This window comes from Bos mutus, chromosome 3 (genome assembly GCF_027580195.1).
Source record: "Bos mutus isolate GX-2022 chromosome 3, NWIPB_WYAK_1.1, whole genome shotgun sequence".
In the NCBI taxonomy this organism is placed as follows: domain Eukaryota; kingdom Metazoa; phylum Chordata; class Mammalia; order Artiodactyla; family Bovidae; genus Bos; species Bos mutus.
In genome coordinates, this window is record NC_091619.1 from 43,023,001 (window position 1) to 43,045,817 (window position 22,817).

Sequence of the window (22,817 nt, forward strand, 5' to 3'; positions counted from 1 at the left end):
CCATCAGGAAAGACAAAGCATAAGCAAGACAAATGAAATATCTATCATTTGATAATAAGTGCCAAAAAGAAAAATGAAGGAGAAAGGTAGATAAGGAGTATAAGAACAATGCAATTTTAGATAAGATGGCTGGGGAAAATCTAAATAAGAAAGTGTCATATCTAAAGCTGATCTTAGAGTGAATCATGCAGTTCTTAGCAGGAAAAGCATTCCTGGCAGAGAAAACACAGGGCATCAGTCTAGAGATAGAAGCATGTCTGGATGGCCCAAGAAGAGCAAGGGGACCAGTACGACTGTAGCAGGTGGCAGAGTTAAAAAAGAGGGAAGGTCCTAGGACACGCAGGCAGAGAAGCAGCTGGGTGACCAGATCTTACTATGCAGTCCACGGTAAAGGCTCTAGGTTTTATTGAGTGAGACCAAAGGCAGGGACAGTTAAGCAGAAATAACACCATTTCTCCCATGTTTTATTAATAAAAGGCGCATTATACATTACTACTATTCCTTGAATCCAAGTATTCAAAAGAGGCTGTCATTAAGAAGGTCCCCATTACAGACATGCTAAAAGGTAATAATGTATGTCTTAGAATAAAAAAAAAAAAATTATTTTACTTTCAATGCTTGCTTAAAATATCACTTTTTATTCATTCATTTTGCTATGAAATTTCACTCTGACTCTATTTCATCGCAGCCATATTTGCTTTTATTTCCCTCAGACTAGATGTTTGGTATTATATAAATCTTTTATTATCTGTAAAATGTAAAGTGTTAATTGCTCAGTCGTGTCTGACTCTTTATTACCTATGGGAGATCTATTTCATATGTAGGGTTGGTTTTCATGGTTTGTGTATGGTGGGAATATGTTTTTTTTTTTTTTTTCCCTTAACTTTCTTGTTTTGTTTGTAAACTATCTCAGTGAGGCCATTTATTACTTTTATGGGTACCTATGAACTGTGGTGCTGGAGAAGACTCTTGTGAGTCCCTTGGACTGCAAGGAGATCCAACCAGTCCATCCTAAAGGAGACCAGTCCTGGGTGTTCATTGGAAGGACTGATGCTGAGGCTGAAACTTCAATACTTTGGCCACCTCATGCGAAGAGCTGACTCATTGGAAAAGACCCTGATGCTATGAGGGATTGGGGGCAGGAAGAGAAGGGGATGGCAGAGGATGAGATGACTGGATGGCATCACCGACTCGATGCACCTGAGTTTAGGTGAACTCCGGGAGTTGGTGATGGACAGGGAGGCCTGGCGTGCTGCGATTCATGGGGTCGCAAAGAGTCGGACATGACTGAGTGACTGAACTGAACTGAACTAATGACTCTATGGGGTGATTATTTTGCTAAATCATAGAGGATGTCTAAAAGGGGGTTGTGTGGGTATATATGCTCAGTTGCTTAGTCATGTCTGACTCTTTACAACCTAATGGACTGTAGCCCACTAGGCTCCTCTGTCTATGGAATTTTCCAGGTAAGAATACTGGAGCAGGTTGCCATTTCCTACTCCAGGGGATCTTCCCAACTCAGAGATCAAACCCGTGTCTCTTACATTTCCTGCATTGGCAGATGGATTCTTCACCACTGTGCCACCTGGAAACCCAACAGGAAATTAATGGAAAGTCTAATAGTGGACTTTGGATGCTGGCGAATAAGCTAAGGTAAAATTACTGACAGGCCAAACTCAAACAGGATCCATAGAAAGCTCATGCGCTGGTTACAAAACCTCATTTCCCTGGGTTGTTGGAGCAAATCTTCCCATTTTCACAGCCAGATGGAAATGATTAGAAAAATGTCTTTTTTATATCTAGGATCAAGAGGTAACTATACCAACTGTAACTACACTTTTTCTCTTCCGCTTAGGTTCTGCAGTCTAAAATTGCTCTGTACTAGAGTGGGATGACCTGCAAAATTCTTTACTGAAAGTAGTTTCAGGAAACAGTATCTAAATCATATGTTCATTTTGCTTCCCCTCTTGATAGAGCTTAAAATGGTGTCACTGCCATAAGGGCTTTACAACAGTCTTCTCTTTACCAACCTGCAACTCCCCATCTTGCTAGCCCTTGTTAGGGTGCCTAGGCTGGCTGGTGCTTCTGCTCTGGCCCAGAGCTACTGCATTCTTAAAGAAGGCCTGTCCTGAAACATGTAAAATATCATGTATGAAACGAGTTGCCAGGCCAGGTTCAATGCACGATACTGGATGCTTGGGGCTAGTGCACTGGGACGACCCAGAGGGATGGTATGGGGAAGGAGGAGGGAGGAGGGTTCAGGATGGGGAACACATGTATACCTGTGGCGGATTCATTTTGATATTTGGCAAAACTAATACAATTATGTAAAGTTAAAAAAAAAAAAAAAAGGCCTGTCCTGTTCTCTGACTTCACTCCAATCCACAGAAAGGTTTGTAGCCTTATCAGCATGGCACTGAGATTATATGACTAATGATAGGTTGAACTGATCTCAGACTCCATACTGGTCTTTCACAAGCTGTATGACCTTGGGTAGACTACTTTTTGAAAGCTTAGATTCTTCATCTACAAAATGAACATAAAAATAATGATACCTATCCCAAAGAAATTTTTATTTAAAATTGCCTGAGATAATGAACAGATTAACTGATGTTCACAGTATCTGACAATTTGCCTACTAAATGTTATCTATCACAAGCATCACCAGCTGGTGAAATGGGAGCTGACTGCCTCTCCTCTTCCAGTATTTTAGTCTCTGGAAATATTCTATTCCTCTGCCAGGATCTAGGTATTAATTTCCAGTGCAATTTCTTGATTTATTCTCACCAATGTAGATGATAATCTATCCAATTCTATACAATTCATTCTAAATATATATTACCAATTCTTATTTTTGCTGCTATATATATATATATATATACCATTTTTATTGATGACTCCATCATGACTTTAGTTTGAAAAACAGGAAAGTGACATTAGGTATTTCCTCACACTGAATCATCTTCCCGTAATTTTAACTTTTAGGAAACTCTAACTGATAATAAGCACAAAATACTTAATTCTGGGCTATAATAATCTGGGCTATATCTTTCCTACCAATTTATAAGGACATATTATTAGATCTCCCTTCCCTTAGTTGACTGCAATTTTAGCAAGTTCTTGCTAAAATATGGACGGTACAAGAAACTGTCCATACAGATGGCACAGTCAAGGTTATGAATATAAATACTCAATATAATTTCACCTAAGTGGGAGAATAACATGTTAGGTGCCTGGCACACCAAAGAAGCTCCTCTAACCACATGGCAAAGTTTCAATAACTCTAAAAGTAGGAAATTCAATTCATAGTTTCTATCGCAAAACAACATAAAGACTGAGTTTTAAAAGATTAAAGTCTGAATCATTCATTTCACAAATACTGGAAAATTGGCCCTCTGTTGGTGGAAAAACTGAAGAAGTAAACAATCCTTTTTGCCAGGAAAATGTTGAAATATCAGAATAAGTAATAAAAGAATGTAACATAGTGAAAATAATGATTTAGATTTAACCACAGGCTAATGTGGTAATCTCTAGCTTCAGTTATATTCAGCTAAAAAGGAGTCACACGATTAAATGAAAACCATTAATACTAAGAGCTCAGGAAAACAAAACAATATCCTTCTTCAATACTTTAGTACTAGGAACAGCAACAATAATAATGAGCATTTATTGTATTTCTGCTACAGGCCACCGTATTAAGCTATAGGCTTTACATACATTATTTCATTTAATCTGCATTATAATGCTGCAAACTTTGTAATATTGTCTAGCTTTTGGGAGACATATACAAAGGAGAAACTGTGAGAAATATACAAAGGAGATCACATAACTTTCTGTGGCATCATAGAGATTCAAACCAAGTCAAAACACATGTTCTTTCCAGAGTGACTAAATAGCCCCAAGCTACCTTGCCTGTAGCTACGTGTAGCAGAAAAGCTCCAAGTTACCATGCCTGTATGCCAAAGGCTTTGACTATGTCTATCACAACAAACTGTGAAAAATTCTTAAAGAGATGGAAATACTAGACCACCTGACCTGCCTCCTGGGAAATCTGCATGCAGGTCAAGAAGCAATAGTTAGAACTGGACATGGAACAACAGACTGGTTCTAAATTGGGAAAGGAGCATGTCAAGACTGTATATTGTCACCCTGCTTATTTAACTTATATGCAGAGTACCTCATGAGAAATGCTGGGCTAGATGAAGCACAAGCTGTATAAATCAAGATTGCCAGGAGAAATATCAATAACCTCAGATATGCAGATGACACCACCCTTATGGCAGAAAGCAAAGAAGAACTAAAGAGCCTCTTGATGAAAGTGAAAGAGGAGAGTGAAAAAGTTGGCTTAAAATTCGACATTCGGAAAACTAAGATGATAGCATCTGGTCCCATCACTTCATGGCAAATAGATGGGGAAACTGTAACAGACTTTATTTTGGGAGGCTCCAAAATCACTACAGATGGTGACTGTAGCCATGAAATTAAAAGATGCTTGCTCCTTGGAATACAAGCTATGAACAACCTAGACAGCATATTAAAAGCAGAGACATTACTTTAACCAACAAATGTCCATCTAGTCAAAGCTATGGTTTTTCCAGTGGTCATGTATGGATGTGAAGGTTGGACTATAAAGAAAGCTGAGCACCGAAGAATTGATGCTTTTGAACTGTGGTGTTGGAGAAGACTCTTGAGAATCCCTTGGACTGCAAGGAGATCCAACCAGTCAATCCTAAAGGAAATCAGCCCTGAATATTCATTGGAAGGACTGATGCTGAAGCTGAAACTCCAATACTTTGGCCACCTGATGCAAAGAACTGACTCATTGGAAAAGACCCTGATACTGACAAAGATTGAAGGCAGGAGGAGAAGGGGATAAGAAAGGATGAGATGGTTGGATGGCATCACCGACTCAATGGACATGAGTTTAAGTAAACTCTGAGAGTTGGTATTGGATAAGGAGTCCTGGCTTGCTGCTGTCCATGGGTTTGCAAAGAGTTGGACATGACTGAGTGAATGAACTGAACTGAACCCTATGGCTTTCAGCTTTAAACTAATTCAGCTCTTACCTCAAAGAGTTGTTATCTAATAGAATGTTGTTGTTGTTGTTTATCCAACTCTTTTGTGACCCCATGGATTATAGTCCCCCAGGCTCCTCTGTCCACAGGATTTCTCAGGCAATACTGGAGTGGGTTGCCATTTCCTTCTCAAGGGGATCTTCCCAACCCAGGGATCGAACCCACATCTTCTGCATTGGCAGCTGGATTCTCTACCAGTGAGCCACCAGAGAAGCCATTCTAACAGAAAATAGATATGCAAAAATAAAACAAAAACCAAAGGCAATCATTCAAAGCAGAATGTGATATATATAATAATGGAGGAAAAAAATTAAATTAGAATATAGAAAGATACAGAATGGAGGATTGATTCTAACAGGGGTAGGGGACATTCCAAGTGTTAAACTGCTAGGCAATGAATGGATGAGGGTGTGGCATGAATAAAACCACAAAGATGTTATGGTATAAAGCATGATAAAAGAATGGATAAGAAATAGGTTTGGAGGTAGTTAAGAAGAAACATGGGCTTCCCTGGAGGTTCAGATGGTAAAGAAGCTGCCTGCAATGTGGGAGACCCAGGTTTGATCCCTGGATCGGGAAGCTCCCATGGAGAATGGAACGGCTACCCACTCCAGTATTCTTGCCTGGAGAATTCCATGGACAGAGATGCCTGGTGGGCTATACAGTCCATGGTGTTGAAGAGCTGGACGTGACTGAGTGGCTAACACATGCATAAGATGAAATATGGGAAATATAGTTGGACAGGCCAACTGAAGACTGACGACTAGAGGGTATAAATGATAATGAGCATAAAATGAATTCTATAGGAAAAAGTAAGCCACTGAAAGATTCTGGCCAGTAGGAAAGGAAGGAGGACAGGAAGAAAGAAACCAATTAATCTGCACAGGGACTGTGGAAACAGCAAGAAAAATTATGAGGATTTGGCTCACTCCCTTTCACTCATCCAGCAGCACTCACTCAGCATCCATCCTTACTTCCTATGTTAAGAACTAAGATGAAGGGTGAAAAACTGAGTCTGTCCCAAGAACTCATGCCTAAGGGGAAAAATAAAAACAACTAGATAAAATGTGATATACATTTCATGTAAAGCAAATAGGGTGTATAGTCCTAGAAGCAAGTTTACTTTGAAGTTTCTAAAAACTGCAAGTGGTTTGTCAAGGTTGGTACCTGGAGTGTGAGTGGGAAAAGAGCAAAAGAAGAAAAAAGAGATACTACTTTGCTTACACAGGTCCATATAGTCAAAGCTATAGTTTTTCCAGTGGTCATGTATGGATGTGAGAGTTGGACCATAAAGAAAGCTGAGCGCCAAAGAATCGATGCTTTTGAACTGTGGTGTTGGAGAAGACTCTTGAGAGTCCCTTGGACTGCAGGGAGATCCAACCAGTCAATCCTAAAGGAAATCAGTCCTGAATATTCATTGGAAGAACTGATGCTGAAGCTGAAACTCCAATACTTTGGCCACCTGATTCAAAGAACTGACTCATTTGCTGAGAAAGACTAAAGCCAGGAGGAGAAGGGGACGACAAAAGATGAGATGGTTGGATGGCATCACCGACTTGATGGATATGAGTTTGATCAAGCTTAGGAGGGAGTTAACGATGGACAGGGAAGCCTGGAGTACTGCAATCCAGGGGGTCACAAAGAGTGTCAGACACCAGTGAGCATCTGAACTGAACTGAAAAGAGGAAAAAGAGACATGCAACTGCCAGATACTAAAAGAATTTCCCAGGGGGAGGGGGAATCTGGATTTTTAATTAAAGAAAAAAACAAGTGGAATCACTGAAGAATTTTAGGGAAGAGGACCAGGAAGGGACCATAACAATCAGGTTCCAGATATGAGGGGATCTGAGAGGAGAAGACCCTGAGACAAAATCAGTAGTGGGTTGACAAGTGATTTATTAAGTGTGGGCACTGGAAGAAAAGATCATCTGGTCTTTTAAACTGGATAACATTCACTGGAAGAACACGTCAGGTAGGGTAAGAGGAAATGAAGGCCTAAAGACAACAGTAATAGTCATGCAGAGTAAGGTATACATCAAACAACTTTTGGGGGTCAACCCGGTGACATATTTCACTAAAAATTTACTCCAATTCTTACAAAGTGTAAAAAAAAAAAAAAAAATCCCTGAGAAGGGACGGGGGTCACAGAGGAAAAAATAATTAAATAACAATGGGAAAAAAAAAGATCATGCTAAAAATAATCCACCATTAATATCAAGCCTTCAACAAGGGCTTCCCAGGTGGCACTAGTGGTAAAGAATCTGCCTGCCAATGTAGGAGATGTTTAAGACACAATCCCTGAGTCTGAAAGATCCCCTGGAGGAGGAAATGGCAACCCACTCCAGTATTCATGCCTGGAGAATCCCATGGATGGAGCCTGCCGGAATACAATCCATTGCAAAGAGGGGTTGCAAAGAGTCAGATACGACTGAAGCAACTTAGCACGCACACAGTATCAACATATTACATAATTACTATACTTCATTGGAAGGAATGATGCTAAAGCTGAAACTCCAGTACTTTGGCCACCTCATGCGAAGAGTTGACTCATTGGAAAAGACTCTGATGCTGGGAGGGATTGGGGGCAAGAGAAGAAGGGGATGACAGAGGATGAGATGGCTGGATGGCATCACTGACTCGATGGATGTAGGTCTCAGTGAACTCCGGGAGCTGGTGATGGACAGGGAGGCCTGGCGTGCTGCGATTCATGGGGTCGCAAAGAGTCAGACAAGACTGAGTGACTGATCTGATTTGATCTGATACTTCATTATTTCTCAACCAGTTAAGTACAGTCTAAGAGGTGGGTGTCAAACCAAAGAATAAAAGATACATGAGGTTCATGTCATATCCCATCAACTTGGAGGTATCCTAGATTTCAGGTGAAGGGTGTTGCTTCTTGTTTTGTTTCTTTGATTAAGTTCAAAGATATCTAGAGAAAGACCTGATGGCTAAGGAGCCAAGAACAGATGTACTTGTTCCATTCACGTCACTTATAGCTCTGAACCGTGGTTATATCATACTGTGTATGTTTGTCACGAGTCAAGGGAACGTGGGTAAAATGATTTGGACGAATCCACCCGGATCATTCATTATTGCTAGCAAAAAAAGCTACATTCTAAGGGATAGCCCTGGGAACCATTAAACAGGTATAAACCATTCCACTCTTTTTAATAGTTACTCAGTGTATGAAGTACATGTCTGCCAAGGCATGCGTCAGCTAAGGCAATCACAGGTGCAGAGTCCCTCAAACCCAATTAACCACCTTGGACTTTTCCTCCTTATTCCCTCAAAGCTGACTTTAGAAAGTGAAATGAAAAAACCTCATAGAATTTTCATAATTTTTGTTAAAATAGGCCTTTTGTATATTTTATTGTTCTATTACATTTAAATTTGTAAGAATATACTTTCCTACAACCATCAGAAATAGATCTAATTTTATAGAAAAGTTATATAAATCCATGCAAATATAGTTTATTACCTTTAACAAATGATTAAAATTTTTCACAGAAAATTAGTATTTTATTAACTTAATAAAAAAGATATGTGATAGAACATTTTAGAATCCTAAAATAAAGATAATTTTTTTCTTTGTGATAAACTGTGGCCCTGAAAATTATATCAGAAATATCTATTTATAAATAAAATAATATAGATAAGAACTGTATGATCAGTTAGGCTAATGAATGAAATAGGATATAATCAAAGTTAGGGTAGTGAATAAAATAGGATTGCAAATAAAATGAAAAATATTTTAAAATATTGCTGAAAAGAGCATATTTCACACAAATAAATTGCCAAAAATATTTTATAATAAAGCTTGGACACAAATTTTATAAAATGGGATCACCTCTGCAGCCATGAAATTAAAAGTTGCTTACTCCTTGGAAGGAAAGTTATGACCAACCTAGACAGCATATTAAAAAGCAGAGACATTACTTTGTCAACAGAGGTCCGTCTAGTGAAGCCTATGATTTTTCCAGTGGTCATGTATGGATGTGAGAGTTGGACTATAAAGAAAGCTGAGTGCTGAAGAATTGATGCCTTTGAACTGTGGTGTTGGAGAAGACTCTTGAGAGTCCCTTGGAGTGCAAGGAGATCCAACCAGTCCATCTTAAAGATCAGTCCTGGGTGTTCATTGGTAGGTCTGATGTTGAAGCTGAAACTCCAGTACTTTGGCCACCTGATGTGAAGAGCTAACTCATTTGAAAAGACCCTGATGCTGGGAAAAATTGGGGGCAGGAGGAGAAGGGGACAACAGAGGATAAGATAGTTGGATGGCATCACGGACTCAATGGACATGGCTTTGGGTAGACTCCGGGAGTTGGTGATGGACAGGGAGGCCTGGTGTGCTGCAGTCCATAGGGTTGCAAAGAGTCGGACACCACTGAGCAACTAAACTGAACTGAACTGATATGCTCATAAGCTATATAAGAGGTATTTACAATGCATCAGTGAGTATGTGCTCAGTCGTTTCAGTCATGTCTGACTCTTCAAGATGCCATGGACTATAGCCCACCAGGCTCCTCTGTCCATGGGATTTCCCAGGCAAGAATACTGGCATGGGTTCCCATTTCCTCCTCCAGGAGATTTTCCTTACTCAGGAATAAATCTGCATCTCCTGCCTGTGTCTCTTGCATTGGCTGGGGGATTCTTTACCACCTCAGCCACCTGGTAACCCTCCATGTATCCAGAGTGTATATATTTGATCTAATACTAAACGTTCAAAAATAATTAGGCTTTTCTTCTAAAAGAATAAAGTGTGCTTAAAGATGATTAAGTAGGACTTTTGCTCTTAAGATTTAAGGTTGATCTTTTAATGCTATTTCTTTCAAAGTTTTTCCAATACAGAGGCAAGAACTTTTATATTTACCAATGGAGACAAGAATTATTTCACTGTATTTGCTTGGCTATACCATGGTCCAACATTTTGCCAATAAAGGTCCATCTAGTCAAAGCTATGGTTTTTCCAGTGGTCATGTATGGATGTAAGAGTTGGACTCTAAGGAAAACTGAGTCCTGAAGAATTTATGCTTTTGAACTGTGGTGTTGGAGAAGACTCTTGAGAGTCCCTTGGATTGCAAGGAGATCCAACCAGTCAATCGTAAAGGAAATCAGTCCTGAATATTCATTGGAAGGACTGATGCTGAAGCTGAAACTGCAATACTTTGGCCATCTGATGTGAAGAGCAGACTCATTAGAAAAGACCCATATGCTGGGAAAGATTGAAGGCAGGAGGGGAAGGGGATGACAGAGGATGAGATGGTTGGATGGCATCACCAACTCAATGGACATGAGTTTGAATAAGCTCTGGGAGTTGGTGATGGACAGGGAAGCCTGGCGTGCTGCAGTCCATGGGGTTGCAAAGAGTCAGACACAACAGACTGAACTGCACTGAACTGAACCATGCAAATGGACTTTTCCCTCCTACCTTTGAACCATTTCCTCATCTGTAAAATGAGGAGAAAGAAAGTACTCACTTCATAGGACTGTTTTGAATAATGTGTTAGCAAAGTGCCTGGGACTTAAGCACTGAATACATGTTAGGGTTAAAGTGGCACTCTGAAGTGATTATGAAAGGACTATTGTAGGGTTCAGAAATGTCCTGACTGAATCTGCCAGTTTACTTATACTACGTTGTTGCTGCTGCTGCTAATTCGCTTCAGTCGTGTCTGACTCTGTGCGACCCCATAGACGGCAGCCCACCAGGCTCCCCCATCCCTGGGATTCTCCAGGCAAGAACACTGGAATGGGTCGCCATTTCCTTCTCCACTGCATGAAAGTGAAAAGTGAAAGTGAAGTCGCTCAGTCGTGTCCGACTCCTAGCGACCCCATGGACTGCAGCCTACCAGGCTCCTCCATCCATGGGATTTTCCAGGCAAGAGTACTGGAGTGGGTTGCCATTGCCTTCTCCTCTACTAAGTTAGGGAATCCTTACTGAGGGCATGCATGTAAAAAGAACAACTTTGGGGAAACAAAGAGATGGTAATAGGTCAGAAAGCTCCCCAAATGCCCCCAAGATGTCTGGGAGTGCTGGTGACTGAAACGGAAAATGTAGTCAGGTTATATAGTCCATGTAAGGCCATGCCATTAGGCCCTCCTCCAAATCAGATGAGCAAGACCAAAAAGACCAGAAATTACCTCTATTTTGAGGAACTAGGTTATCACATCACATCAACACATTATTTCTCTCTAATACAAGAGATATTAGTGTCTTGCTGATTATGGAATGATAAATCCTAAGATAAAAAATGCAGGTGGACCTTAGCCTAACTGACCTTAAAAGTATACTTCCTCATAACTAAAAAAAACCTGTCCAGCAACTTAAGAAGACCCCCTATACTTCCAAACATTCTCTTAAGCCTTTAGTTTTTCTTATTTACCAGAGATTAATTTTTAGAAAATATATTAGTTCATTTAAGAACTATTTGTTGAAATCTGCTGTGTGTCAAGAGTACCTACTAGGCACAGTGCCCCTATGTGAAATATTTTTTTTTCTCACTCAATTTTTGGCATACTGATGTCACAGAGGTAAATCTTCCCTTCAATTGGAAATTCCTCCCAATTCAGATACAGTTTCATGATGAGACAAGTTACAGAATGCCTTGATGGGTGTTTCTTAAATTGGGATTTCTATATCCACATCAATACTCAGTGATAATCTAGAGGATCATCAATGTCATAAAAAAACATGGCATAATCTTGATACAGATATTTTATGGCGATCAGAGAAAAATATTTAAATTAACATAAATATAAATATATTATGGAGTAGTGATATTTATATGAAACTTTAAAACAAGAGATCTTAAAGAAACGTTGAGCTTGCATTGGTCATAGATGTGTCTCTAAGACTACTGGGGTATACATTCCAACTTCCCTGTACCAAAGAAAATAAACACTTTTGATAAAAATGTTTGACCTACACATTGCATTACAATGTGTTAGAAGTAAATCTCCTTGGTTGCTGAACTACATACTTAATAAGGAATTAATACACGTTGGCACAATAATTCTAGGTGAGTTAATTTCCAAGGTTACCAAGTTTTATCAAAGTATCATTTATAAAAATTACAGATTGAAAAAGAAGTTTCCTCACTGTCTATTTCTTCAGGAATAACGGCCAGGATGATAGAAGAAAAGTCAAACTTTTTTCAACTACTTTGATCTATTACTTCTGAACAGCAATTTAGGGAAAATTTCACTTACCTCTCTAAGAAAAAACCACCTTACTATTAAATCACTCACCCTTCATCACTTATGCTTGATTTACTAGTATAGCAAGTAAGCATCCCTCTTCCTCACCCTGTGATTGTCTCTATCCAATACTATGATGGAGCTCCTAACATCTGAACACTTACAAGGGTCTGCTCCTAATGCATTATTGGAAGAGTTCTTTTCCTAATAAATAGTCACAATGTCACACAAATTACTCTAGCATGTTGAAATTAAGGAGGATAGCATGACCTTGATACAAAAACTGACATTTCTAATACAAACAATGGTAATTACAAATCATTCTTTCCCCTGTCCCCCAGCTTTATTAGGGGATGGAAGAAATAACCGGGGTATAATTGACCCCAGAAAATGTATAAGTTTGAAATATACAACATGATGACCAATCATTCTTATTCAGAAATGTAAACACAAAAGTCCTAAATTTTAAGTTGAACTAGCCAAATCAAACAAGGGCCAAGTTGAATTTATCTCAGTGATCCAAGGATGGTTAAAATGAGAAAATGTCTTAGTATAAATCATCAAATTAAGTGAATAATGGAGAAAATCATACTACATTAGCTGGTACAGGAAACCATTCAATAAATTTCAACACCCACTTATGAATCAACCTGTCATCACATAGGAGTAAATAAAAACTGCCTTAGCCTGATTAAAAATATGTAATTTTAAAAGTTTAGCAAGCATCATTACTAATGAAAAAAATCCCCCCAAAATTTACTTTAGCATCAGTAAACCAGTTAATTCTAAAGGAAATCAACCCTGAATATTCATTAGAAGGACTGATGATGAAACTGAAGCTTCAGAATTTTGGCCACCTGATGTGAAAAGCCAACTCACTGGAAAAGACCCTGATGCCGGGGAAGATTGAAGCCAAAAGGAGAAAGGAGCAGAAGAGGATGAAATGGTTAGATAGCATCACTGACTCAGTGGACATGAATATGTGCAGCTCCAGGAGATAGTGAAGGACAAAAGGGTCTGGTGTGCTGCAGTCCATGGGAGTCGCAAAAAGTCGGACATGACTTAGCAACTGAACAACAGAAACAGCATCAGGGATAATACAAGGATGTCCCATCACTAATAACTTTATAATGCATCTTTTAGCCAGATCAATAAGAATGAAAAAATAAATACAAGGTATAAAGATTGAATAAATAAGACAAAACTATTAATATACACCCAAAAGATTTTCTACATAAAAAATTTCAAATATTATATAAAGAAGTTATAAAAATTATTTTTAAATGATTTAGAAGATTGCTGATAAAAGATAAATATGAAAAAGTAAATTATATTTCTATACTCCAGCACAACAAAAGTTAGAAAGAAAACATTTTAAATATGTAGTAATAATTTATGACAAATACAAACAAAATATAAAATACTCTGGAATAAACTTATGAAAAAGTATAGAAGACCTTTATGGAAAAAAACATTCTAAAACTTTTTTATCAAGAGATTATCAAAGAAGACAAATAAAGTATGGTTTCTAAAAATTATTCTACCTTAAATCTTCTATGTAGTACCTCCTTCAATTTCAGATTAAGTACCAGTTCCTCAGATAGTTCTTATCAGAATAGCATTTATGTACAGTGTAGGTATTTTTTCACTATTCTCTCCCTCTCAGTCTGCTGTTCCTCTCCTTAACATTCATTAGGACAATCATTTTATGTATGTTTATGCAATTTCCTGTTACAATATAAGTTGTAACATGAGCCATGTTACATGTTTGACCATTCTATCCTTAGTACTTACTACTTAGAAATGTGATAAGTATTTGTAGAATAAATTAATGATTTCAGAAAGGTGAAATATTAGTAACAAATCTAGTCTTGTTTCACCACTCCTTTCCAAGGACTGTTTTATTACACTGTGAAACACCACAGAAACTTACAAGCTGCCTGTACCTTATCCTAAAGGTGTGTATCACCAAAATTTCGGAGCAAAATAATACAACTTGAGGATAACAGCTATTCTTACTTAAGAATATCTTCACTTTTTTCTTTTTAAATAGTTTCTCTATTATTGCCTTTTACGGAAAAAAATAACCATTCAATCTATTTATTCAAATGCTAAAAATTTCTCTTCATAATCAGAATAGCTGAGGAATTATCATTTTGAAAGTCCTTGAAATAATATACCTAAATAAAAAGGTTTAGATTGCTACTCCATCAAAAGACAATAGAAAATTCTAAAATTCAGTTCTAATCTGACAGCTACCTCTTCTTAACAAGTATTAATTAAATTGCAGGGGAGGGAGAAGAGGGCTCTTAACAATAAAATTACATTATTTTCTGATTTGTGAGAGAGGTAAGATGTGTCTGAAAAATTAGATGCTTGATTATACAATGCTGCTCAAGCATACATGTGATTACCACACGTGCGTACCTTTTTTATATACTTTATAATACACACTTTTCTTTAAAAGTAGAAACCTCTCTTCCTGAAATTCACTGCCAATTTTATTATCCAAATGTAACTTGTTCAGTAAAACACAATGCTTTTTCTTAAAATGACAAATTAAGTCATAAAACACCCACAAACGGAGTTGACACATCACCTTTCAAGTCAGTACCTCCAACACCATTAACATCCTTCAAATAAGGAAGAATCATGACACTGGAGGCAACAGAAAGCCAATTATTTAAACAGCCCCATTTTAGGAAGTATAGTGATCTCCTCTGCACAACAGAAGCACAGTAAAAACATACAAGACAGAAGAGGATTAATTTTTCCTACTGTTTCCCTGAGCCCTATTAATATAAACCTTTAAAAAAGAAATGATATGGCTCCTGAAAAAAAAATTTTAATCAAGTCTTTTAATTCTTTAGGTATAATTTCCTATATTTGTTTCGGAAGAACATAATTGAAGCCTAGAAAAATGATATGCCATACTATCATTAGGTTTCAATAAAGTTAAAAATTATTTCAAAGCCAAATCTAAACATTTCTTTTATAGACCTTCACAGATCAGTTTTCTGCCATTAAATATTTTATTCACTACTTAACCAAACAATATCTCTCATATTATTCAATTCTCACTACATATCCATTAATATAAATATTATTTTCCCATTTTACTAACAAGAAAAAGGAATGCTTATTGCAGTTTGTTACTTTTTTATAACTTTCTCCCAGAGTTACCACGTCCCCTAATTTGTTATCCTACTCTACTATATTACAAAATTCCATAAGGGGTCTATGAATTTCAGGACATACATTATTAGACAGCTCATAGGCTACATGAAGGAACTTCCATTTATATTTAACTCTTTTTTATTGGGGGCTTCCAGGTGGCTCAGTGGTAAAGAATCTGCCTGCAGGAGACACAAGAGATGCAGGTTTGATCCCTGAGTTGGGAAGATCCCCTGAAGAAGGAAATGGGGAACCATTCCAGTATTCTTGCATGAGAAATCCCATGAACAGGGGAGCCAGTTGACAAAAAACATTATATTAGTTTCAAGTGTCCAACAAAATTATTTGATATATGTACATATTGAGAAATGATTACCATAACATGGATGTCTAGCTAACATCCATCACCACACATATTTACCGTATTTCTTTCTTGTGATGAGATCTATTGAACTTTTAAGATTTGCTCTCTTAGCAATTCAAATATACAATAGAGTATTATTAATTATAGTTACCACCCTATACATTACATTCCCATCACTTATTTGATAACTGGAAGTTTGTACCTTTTGACCACCTTCTATTTAACTCATGTAATGTTTTTAACTTACATGCATAGTTTATAATAAAGATAAAATATATAAATATAGTAGTGTAAGTAGAGATAATTTGTAAATTTAAAATATACACATGTGGGGAGATGTGCTCAAAAATATTTAGGTGATAGATCAAAAAGTCTAGTGACTGAAATGTTATCTTTGCTGACGTAGTGTGTACATTAGACTTTTAATCAAGTGAATTCTTGAGTTTTTTTCAGACATTAATCTCTTTTCTGTCTGAATCCCTATCAAAGATAAGAAACAAAGTTGACAAGAAATTAGCTAACTTGTCCAAGACTGAACAATTAATAATGAACTATCAAAACTGAATAGCCTCTGGTTCGGCAATTTCATTTTTAGGTATTTATTCCACAGATCTACTGGCACATTCACAAAATAATGCATGCACAAGGTATTCACTGAAGCACTGCTTATAGTAGCAAAAGGTTAAAAATAAATTTTCACCAGTAGGAGTCAGATTAAATAAATTCTGGTACACGCATATATCAGAAGATCATATAGCTATAAAAGACTAATAACTGAAATTATCTAAGATGTGTTACATTAATAAAGAAAAGTACAGAAATATTTATAGCATATTATTACATTCATTAAAAGTAAAATCAGAATGTATATTTGTATTTGTTGCACATCCATACAGTAACTTGGAAGGCTACAAAAGTAACTAACGGCAGCATGCACATAAGTGGGAGTGGGAATTGGGGAGATAGCATATAAGATGGGAAGGAGACTTCATTAAATGTGTGTTTTAAAATTTATGAATATTGAACCATGTGAATTTATTATGGGCTTTCCAGGTGCCTCAGTGGTAAAGAATCTGCCTGCCAAAGCAGGAGACGCAGATTTGATCCCTGGATCAGGAAGAATCCCTGGAGCAGGAAATGGCAATCCACCCCAGTATTCTTGCCTGGAAAATTCCATGGACAGAGTTGCAGGGTAGGCTAATAGTCCATGGGGACGCAAAGAGACGGACATGACTGAGCGCACACACACACACACACACATTCAAATAAATCATTTTGGTGGGTTTTAAGCAACATGCTAATTGCTTATGTTAGAGATCAAGAAATATATTTCTGGGAACACTGAAATGTTGACATTTTAATATTCTATAAATGAGCACTGGTGGTTGGAGATAACATTTGAGGGACACATACAGGGACTAAAAATGAGACACAGACACAGAGACTCTGAGCTCCCTCTTTCTGGTTGTTGAACTGTATAACTATATCACTTCTTCCAATGAAAAAGAATATTAGATGACTTAAAAGAGTGTTGAAGATGCATGTGGAAGTGCAAAAGGTGATATGTCTACATTAGTAAGTCATTTAATGTATATATTGAAGAATCACACATTCATATATGTATGTGATCTTAAATGTATATAAGTAAATTAATCTAAACATCATAACTAAAAAATTGACATTGGATGAAAATCTTGTCTGCTGGTGTGGGATCATCTTTGGGAAATTTATGCCAGGGTAACCCTACATGTGCATTTCTACATGTGACAGTGATGACCATATGTGGCATACATGCATGCCCCTGTTGCATCCTCATTAATGGGATATGAAGAATGTGTCCAGCATTTTCCTGGTGCCAGGGGCTGTGATAGGTCTTTTAATGCATTAGAGATTTGTTCTGAACCCATTTTTTGTCCTTTCTCTTACTCATTTTAGATTAAAAGCTTCTCCATCAAAGGGTTTTAGTAGCAACAGAACCTGCCTCCAGGAAGGACAGAATCTGCAAGTTTGCAGTTTATTTTGAAACTGCACCTGGGGATCCAAAACTCTTACCCTGCTGCCCAGCCATGCTGCTACTGAGAACCACTGACATACACTGTGCCTCCTTAACTCATTTCACATTCTCTTTTTTTTTTTTTTTTTTTACTGAGAGATAAGCAAGCCAGGTCAATTTACTCTAAAATTCATACCATTAAAACTGCCAACTCACTATCACAGAATATTTCAAATCACCAATAATGTCCTGTGGCAGGCATGGCAACAAGACTTTACATTGAGTAAAAACTCTAAATGATCCATAATAGTCATCTGAAGCATGTTGATAAGGATCTTTTCAGATGTTACCTTAGAATATAGTTTTCAAGTTACTGGCACAATTTCTGGAGTCCTGCTTCAACAACCTCTACACATGCAATATTGAGCCAATAACTTTTCTCTGTACCTCAGTTTTCACATTTGTAAAATGAGGAAAGTTATACTATCTACCTCAATGTATTGTGTGAGACTTAAATAAGGCATTTAGAGTACTTAGAATCCTGCCCAGCAGATGGTAAGTGCTTAAAGAATATTAGCTCTTATTATCATCATCATCATCCATTAGTTTTAGTTTAACATACTGACCTGGTTAAAATAAAATTCTATATAATAATTCCCTGAAAGAAGGAAAGAAACTTCAGCTTTCTGAAATCACAGCTCTACATGCTCCAAATGTGCTTCCAAGTTGCAATTTCTGATTTATTGTGATTCTAAATACATATATTTTGGAAGGGATTTTTTTAAAAATAGCTAGATTCTTATAATTCCTTTTTTGTTTTGATCTTCGTAGGCTATAATTATTATCTATATTCATAGTCTTATACCCTAATAGACTTCAAACTCATCTATTGGGGGGAAAAAGTATTTATAAGAGACCAGGGAGTACAGTGCCAGGTTATAGTTCTGGTTCTATTATTTAACTAACTGTATCACTGTGGACAAATTACTTAACTTTTCTGATCAAAATCTCCCTACTAGCACCTTGGTTTATGCCACTCTCATCTCCTTCCTATCGCACTGGACTCAACAGTCTTTTTGCTTCCCATGCAGAAACAAAGTGAGCACTTGAAAGCAGCTGTCAGTTCTTCCTTTCCCCTTTCACTTCCCGAACAATTCAGTCCTAAAGCTTATTTGGTAATGCAGAGCAAGGATGGTGTCCATGCTGGTGGAGGAAGAGAGGCAAAGGCAAGGCGGCCCAGAGCAGGATGTGAAGGTCTTGGCAAGATGATAAGGTCATCCCTGCAAAGAGTGGTCCAGAATGGGAAGTAACAACCCAGTCAGAGGGAGAAAGTGCATAGTCCATGGGCAGCATGGGGGAGCCAAGGCCAGCATGGAACAAGATCCTAGAGCAGAAAAGAGGATGCCCCTCTCCCCCGTGGTTGCGGTCCAGTGGGGTGAGGTGAGGAGTACCTCCACTTAGGAAGGAAGATGACATGAGTTATGCAAGATGGTTTACAAACAGAAAATCAATCAAATAAGTTGATATGTAAAGGATAATGAGAGTCTGTTTCTCATAGTCAGAAAAGGAACTAACTACAAATATGGAAAGAAAGAAAACTAGAATGAACTCTCATGGTACCAGGTTTAAGTTAGAGGTGTTGGTATGAAATTGTTGTTTTTAATATATATAAATAGACAATTCAATATAGATAGAAAAACATGTGATTATACAGAAACGTTTTGTATCTATGTCCACTCAGATCTCAGAATAATGATATCCAAAAAGCAACGAATATATCTAATGCCAAGATATTAATACTATGCCCTAAACATACTTTTTTCCACAAATACTAACCAGGGCTTGTTAGAGAAATGGCTGATTCCAGGGCTCAGGCAAGAAAAGTGCAAGAAGAGACCAGATTGTCTTGTTGTACCAGAAAGAAACAAAGAATGATGGGAATGTGTCAAAAGGTAATAAAAATGTTTGAAGATGGTGCCATTTGCCAAACTGGTCCTACTAGTAAAACAGGCAATTAATATATCAAAATACATAGGCATAGTAATGGACTAAAATCCACTGACTGAAATAGAAAACCACACACACATACTCACACAAACATATTAATTTAAATTTTAATGTAAGGTAAGGAATCAAGTAATTATACAGCCTCAAAGGTGCACCTGAAAAAATGTTTACTACTTATAAAGAGAAAGGAGTGATTTTACAATGGAGAAGCTGGGCACACACCATCTTAACCAAGTGGAACCAAAGAGTATATTGTTCAGTTCAGTTGCTCAGTCGTGTCTGGACTCTTTGCAATCCCATGGAAGGCCTCCCTGTCCATAACCAACTCCTGGAGTTCACCCAAACTCATGTCCATTGAGTCAGTGATGCCATCCAAACAACTCATCCTCTGTCGTCCCCTTCTCCTGCCCTCAATCTTTCCCAGCATCAGGGTCTTTTCCAATGAGTCAGCTCTTCACATCAGGTGGCCAAATATAAGTTTGGAGTTTCAGCTTCAACATTAGTCCTACCAATGAACACCAATGAACACCATCTCCTTTAGGATGGACTGGTAGGATCTCCTTGCAGTCCAAGGGACTCTCAAGAGTCTTCTCCAACACCACAGTTCAAAAGCATCAATTCTTTGGTGCTCAGCCTTCTTCACAGTCCAACTCTCACATCCATACATGACCACAGGAAAAACCATAACCTTGACTAGATGAACCTTTGTTGGCAAAGTAATGTCTCTGCTTTTGAATATGCTATCTAGGTTGGTTATAACTTTCCTTCCAAGGAGTAAGCATCTTTTAATTTCATGGCTGCAATTACCATCTTTCAATGATTTTAGAGCCCAAAAAAATAAAGTCTGCCACCGTTTCCACTGTTCCCCAATCTATTTGCCATGAAGTGATGGGACCGGATGCCATGTCTTAGTTTTCTGAATGTTGAGCTTTAAGCCAACTTTTTCACTCTCCTCTTTCACTTTCATCAAGAGGCTTTTTAGTTCCTCTTCACTTTCTGCCATAAGGGTGGTGTCATCTGCATATCTGAGGTCATTGATATTTCTCCCTGCAATCTTGATTCCATCTTGTGCCTTCTTCCAGCCTAGCATTTCTCATGATGTACTCTGCATAGAAGTTAAATAAGCAGGGTGACAATATACAGCCTTGACATACTCCTTTTCCTATTTGGAACCAGTCTGTTGTTCCATGTTTAACAGTTCTAACTGTTGCTTCCTGACCTGCAGAAATGGTATGGACCTAACAGAAGCAGAAGATATTAAGAAGAGATGGCAAGAAAACACAGAAGAACTCTACAAAAAATATCTTCATGACCAAGATAATCATGATGGTGTGATCACTGACCTAGAGCCAGACATCCTGGAATGTGAAGTCAAGTGGGCCTTAGAAAGCATCACTACTGACAAAGCTAGTGGAGGTGACAGAATTCCAGTTGAGCTATTCCAAATCCTGAAAGATGATGCTGTGAAAGTGCTGCACTCAATATGCCAGCAAATTTGGAAAACTCAGCAGTGGCCACAGGCTGGAAAAGGTCAGTTTTCATTCCAATCCCAAAGAAAGGCAATGCCAAAGAATGCTCAAACTACTGCACAATTGCACTCTTCTCACACGCTAGTAAACTAATGCTCAAAATTCTCCAAGCCAGGCTTCAGCAATATGTGAAGCGTGAACTTCCAGATGTTCAAGCTGGTTTTAGAAAAGGCAGAGGAACCAGAGATCAAACTGCCAACATCTGCTGGATCATGGAAAAAGCAAGAGAGTTCCAGAAAAACATCTATTCCTGCTTTATTGACTATGCCAAAGCCTTTGACTGTGTGGATCACAATCAACTGTGGACAATTCTGAAAGGGATGGGAATACCAACCACCTGACCTGCCTACTTATAGTATTACGCATTGTATGCATGCTAATTTGCTTCAGTGAGTTTGACTCTGCAACCGTACGGACCAGGCACCTCTGTCCATGAGATTCTCCAGGCAAGAATACTGTAGTTAGTTTTCATTTCCTCTTTCAAGGGATAGTAAATGTAAGCTATTGGCACAGTGCCTGTCATATAATAGGGACTAAACAAATGCTAAATATGCTTCAGAAAGGAAAGCAAGAGAGAGAGTCTAGAACCTCTTTGAAAATTGAACGGAACTTTGGGGCATTCCCCACTAAGTTTTTTTCCCTACTGACTAAGATTTAGTAGGAAGAAAAAGTTTACTTTCCAAAACCAAGAAATATAGTAAATCAAAATGCAGTTAATTTAGTCATATGGCACTGTACTAGAAGAGAATTTCTAGTTCTTTGTAGAAATAGGCTTTTTTTAATTTTTAGAAGTAATATTTAGAAATGATTCATACTTTAAATAATGTTTTATGATACCATTACATATTTTATAGAATATTAGTCTTTTATACTTTCTTCTTCTAACTTACCAAAATTTTTACTGACACAAACTCTAGAATTATAAACATTAATTCATCTTCAAAAAAAGTTTCTTCAAAGTAAGCGTTATTTCTGCATGTTCATGGGTAAAGAATACTAAATGTCTGATTAAAGTCACAAGTTAAGTAAAAGCAAATCAAAGCCCTCTCCAGGCTTCAGACTCCCAGTGTGTTCCTGCTCTAAGCATAATCAAATATTTATTGAGCGCCCAGGCAGGGCTGGGAGTGAAAGAGATATGTAAGATGGACCCTTAGGACACATTTCCTATTAACAAAAAGTCTAAATTAAAAGAAATTGAATCTATTTTGAGTTTCTATATGGGACAGCTGTTTAAACTATTATATCTATGATAGGCAGACCTCCACAAACCAAGTCACGAGTCCACAAGGACACTATAAGTAGAATTTCTTAAATCCTGAGAAGAAATGACTGGAATTTTAAACTATTCCTTTTACTTATCCATCTGTTATTTTTCTGTTGCAGTCAAGACAGTGGGGAGAAAAAAAAAAAAGTTCCTACAAAAAGACACAGAGCTCACAACCCTCCCTTAGAAAGCCGTTTACCATAATGTTCCACTGCCT

The 22,817-nt window shown here is 37.7% G+C and overlaps 1 protein-coding gene across 5 annotated transcripts in view; it reads right to left on the reverse strand.

The window, feature by feature from the left end:
• The window catches only part of SNX7 (sorting nexin 7), a 163,302-nt gene that overhangs the window by 68,585 nt on the left and 71,900 nt on the right, over positions 1 to 22,817 (reverse strand). The gene's annotated exons all lie outside the window — the stretch shown is intronic.